This window comes from Teleopsis dalmanni, chromosome 1 (assembly GCF_002237135.1).
Source record: "Teleopsis dalmanni isolate 2A chromosome 1, ASM223713v2, whole genome shotgun sequence".
NCBI lineage: Eukaryota > Metazoa > Arthropoda > Insecta > Diptera > Diopsidae > Teleopsis > Teleopsis dalmanni.
Window position 1 is genome coordinate 140,022,727 of NC_051846.1, and position 5,063 is coordinate 140,027,789.

Here is a 5,063-nt window from a genome sequence, read left to right on the forward strand (position 1 = left end):
TAAAAGAATCTAGATATATATATATATTATTGATTTAAATTTGATATATATTTCTTATGAAAGGACCTTGAAGTTTTAATTAAACATTTTTATTAAAATTTGTTTAAAAATTTATACACATACCTATCTATTGCAAACGTATCTATATATATAGATATCAATATAGATAAATATATTTAGAATCTAGATTTAAATTTGATATAGATTTCTTGTGAAAGGACATGCAAATTTGTTTAAAAATTTATATCAATATCTATATATACCAAGTTATCTATCTGTATATGGAGAAATATTGCCATCTTTAATTTGTAATAAACATTAAATCCGTCTGGCGATTTTTAGAATAAATAAACAATATATTTCTTTATACGGATATAGATTTATATTTGATATAGATATCTTGTTAAAGCATATAAAAATTTCAATTAAATATTTTAATTAAAATTTGTTTAAAAATATATACATATGTATATATACATATGTACAAATCTATGTATTGGAAGCATATCTATATAGATATCTAAATGTATAAAGAAATATTTTTATAATCAATGGGTTATAAAGATCGTAACTGAAACCGTCTGGTGTGATTTTAGAATAAATAAACAATACATTTCCTTTTAAATCAATGCATTCATGAAGAATATTTCTTAATCCAAACAAAAAATAAAAAAGAACCGACATTTGATCTATTATTTATACTTCGTACCATGCCGTTAAATAACTGAACAAATAGAAACATATAGTAAAGAATCCTGACAGCTATTTAAATGATTCATTCTTGATGGAGGCAGGTAGGCTATTTTTTTCGTTAGGTCTACACTTACAGATTTATGCAATACAGGTCGTAGGTGAAAGGGATCGTATTGGACAAAGTCTAACCTTAAACATATACTCAAAGTAAATTCTGTATTTCATTAAATTTAATAATAATAAGAGGTCCCATAAGGAAATACCTCACACCCCCTTAATAAAATACATCGATGAGGAAGGCATGGATAGGTGTATTTGAATTTTATGACTGTATGACCTTTCTTTAGATAGATATTTATTATTTTATATAAATAAACTATTTTAATTTTTATATTAATTTTTGCTGAAGTTTTTAAAATATGGGCCCATTCCCCATGACTTGCTTCCTGGTTGCGATAATGAATATAGTTGTAAATTTTAGTATTTAATTTTTATTTAATCGTGTTTTTCTTTCAGAAGTTAAAGCACTACGGAATATATTTCTAATAGATTGTATGAAGCCTTGCCTGAAACCCTGAAAGCGGAAGGAGAAAAGCACTTGGGGTGGGATGGGAAAGAATGTGAGGTTAGACGAATATATAGAAAACATTTAGTGTGGGAGTATTAGTAGGACACTGAAACTGACCTGGTTCGAGTTGAAAAAATCATATGGAAGAATATAATTCAGAAAACTGACACTATCGACAAGTAAACAGGGATTTATTTAATTTTTTAATATTTTGTTCCGTTGTGAACATACAATAGAGGATGAATTTGCAAACGAATGATGGATTTATTAATGTCTGTTTCTAAATATTTTAAAGTTTTTATCTGTAAAACTGGGTTTCGCTGTGAATGAGGAGAAAATGAAGAATATGTCGGTTACTGATAAAAATGTGTGACACTCGGAGGCTGAGCTAGTAGTTGCTGACTATACTTTCGAATCTGTCAACGATTTCATCTATCTTGGTACCACCGTGACGAACAACAACGATGTCAGTCTGGTGATCAGACGAAGAATCACTATTGCCAATAGGTGATACTATAGGCTTAGTAGGCAATAGGAATGTAGAGTTCTCTCTTGAAAAACAAAATTTACGCTCTATAGGTGGCTTTCTATCTGTGCTTCTGTATGGCGCACAATGATGAAGCAGCACTGGGTGTTTTGGAGAGAAAAGGTTTTACTAAGATCTTTGGTTGCCTACGAGTTGGCGACGACCACCACCTCCGAATAAACCACGTGCCACTTACGAATTTTATCACGATATTGATATATGGTAATACAGCGAATTAACATCCCGAGGCTTGGTCATGTCATGAGAATGGATGAAGTTGCTTCAGCGAAAAAGGTGTTTGAAAGCGGTTCTTGGAGAAAGAAGGTATGGGTGTAGACCGTATCTCCGATGGGGCGATCAAGTTGAGCAAGCAGTAACCGGGGTTGATATACAAGACTGGATAAGGCGCGCACGCAGAAGAGGCGTCTGAAGCGAGATGTTGCGTCAGGCCGAAACCCATAAGTTAATGCTTTAATGATTATAATACAATGATACAAGTACAAGGTTAGAGCAAGGATAGAAATAGATGGATAAAAGTATTACTATTTTAAAGTGGCTCCGTTGGTAGTAATGATGTGATAATGATATGAATAATAAAATGGCTTGTGTATATTAGGGTTCGTAAATTCAAATGAATACTTAGTGTCCTATTACTTTGAGGACTGTATTAAAAAACTGCTTGAGCAATATTATGTTTTAGTTTTTGAAATATACGGCAATTTCTGGGAATGTGGATTGAAATTTCTGAGACAGTCGTTCTTCTCCATACAGATTCATTCACATTGGCCAATAAATAAAAATTAATTAAATCATCTTAAATTATTTCACACTAATTTTTATTTTAATACCAATATTTCGACTTTAATCTAAAGTCGTCTTCAGGAAACTGACAGTTTCATATCAAAATATTGAAATACATAAAGAATTATAGAATATCGGATTTGACCAAAATATTTGTACCATACCATTTGTAGAATTTTTCAAAAACATCGATTTGACGATGCAAGAGTTTTGACAAAATTCAGGATATACAAATTTTTAAAGAAATCTATATAAAAATTTAAGATATGAGTCTATTTGGTGTATTTGACAGAATATAATGATACGCTATCAAATACTTTTTGGTATCTATTCAGCAATAAGTATTACTATAAAATTCTGGCTCATCTCACAAGTATCAGGTACTGTATTTTTGCATGGACCAGAATTTTGTGGAATTAACTATTTTACAATTAATTCTTTAATTGACAATAGTGTAAAATCAAGAAACTCTTTACTTGTTCAAAATTTTAATAAATTTAAAGTGATAATTTGATCATTTGTGTATTATCTTAAAAGGGCCTAAAATAATAATCCTAATATGACCGACTTAATACTCATAATGAGAGTCTTAACGTGCCGCTTAAGCCTCCTCTTTTAAATGAATTAGAAAGGTCAGTCTAACATGTATAAGTGTTATCTGTCTGCAATTGATAAGACTACTCCTCACAACCCATATAAATGTTTAGCTTAACGTTGGTCTTAGAGGAGCGCAACAAATTTTAATCTTCAATTAATTAACATTTCGGTCATTAATAAGTATAATTAATTTTCAACTTTTAACTTATTTAAAAATTTAAATAAATTGGCAAAGTTTTTGCTCTTTTGGGGAGCCATCATCCGTATTGTTTAGTTATTTACTATTCATTATGTTGGAGCAATTTTAGCAATTTATAATTAAACAATTATAATAATTTAATGAAGTTAGCATGTTTAATACACTGAATATTATTAGTATAAGCCATGATATAAATTATATATATAAAGATATATAATATTAAATATAATATACAATATACTTAATATATTATCTATCTGACATCTGATATAATATCTGATATTATTTAAATCAGATATAATGTATAACTGATTTAATATTTACTTTACATTAATTTTATATCATATTTATTAGAATGTATTATTTTAAGCTATAAACTTATATAAAATATTCGTTAAAGTGGCATGCTCCTACCTGTTTAGGATGTTTAGGATCCTTTGTCTCTATTTGGAGTAATTTCAAATATTTATGATTAAACAATTATAATTATAACAATTATTATTATTAATAGATGATATACATTTTTTCTTAAAATTAGTAAAATAACATATAAACTACAATAAATTTGTTACAGTTGTTAATTATGCCATACTATAATACGCGTAACAATGATTCTAAGAAAATATTCTTAATTTATCCTTGACTATATTTAATATATATTTGTATAATTTCAAAAGATTTTAACCTTTGGTATATGCAATTCCTTTGTCTTTTGAGGTTATAGACACTTCTTCATTTCTTTTGTTTCTTTAAACTCAAGGTGTATATTTTTCAAATTCCAGCTAAAAATTTTGGTATTAAGGTCGTGTGCGAGTTAGGCTAAGTTGATGCTAAACCAAATGGGAGATTTTTTGGGATTTTTTGCACTGCCACATTTAGAGCCATTTATCCACACGTACAACACATCACTACCTTACGCTCAATCTTAGAATTTCCCTCATTTAGAACGCACACCTACTCGCAACGTCTAAATTATAATTTTTGCATCTGTGAAATATATTTAATATTTAATCCTTAAATGCTAAAACTAATATCATAACAAATGTACGTGCGTTCAGACGGCGATTCCAAGAAATTGAGAAGAACGTAGGTAAAATTATCTGTTGAGATATTCAATTTTTACACGCATATATAAATAGCTACATTGAATTCTTCTTTGAACTATATACATATATGTATATGAAAACAATATCTAAATTACACACAAAAGCATTGCATTTTAAATATTGAATTATGGATACAAACATATTATATAGATATTATTATTTACATCTAAACATTACTGTATGTTTAAACCAATACATGTATATATATATATAAAACATAATATAGTACATAAATATTTTTTTCAACATTATAAATAAATTTTTATTTTAAAAATAATTTAATTTCACAATTTAATAATAATTGAATTTTGTATATAATAATAATTCAATTTTAAAATTTAATTATAATAAAAATGAATGATTTATTTTATTAGTAATATATTTTATTGTTTTAATTATTTATTTATAAATCATGATAATCATAAATAAATCATAATTAAACATATTATATTATTTAAAATTTAAACAATGTTGTCATGTTGTATAAATTATATATATGTAACTTATATATACACACAAAATATATGTATATACATTATATAACATATACATACATATTATATTTTTATATGA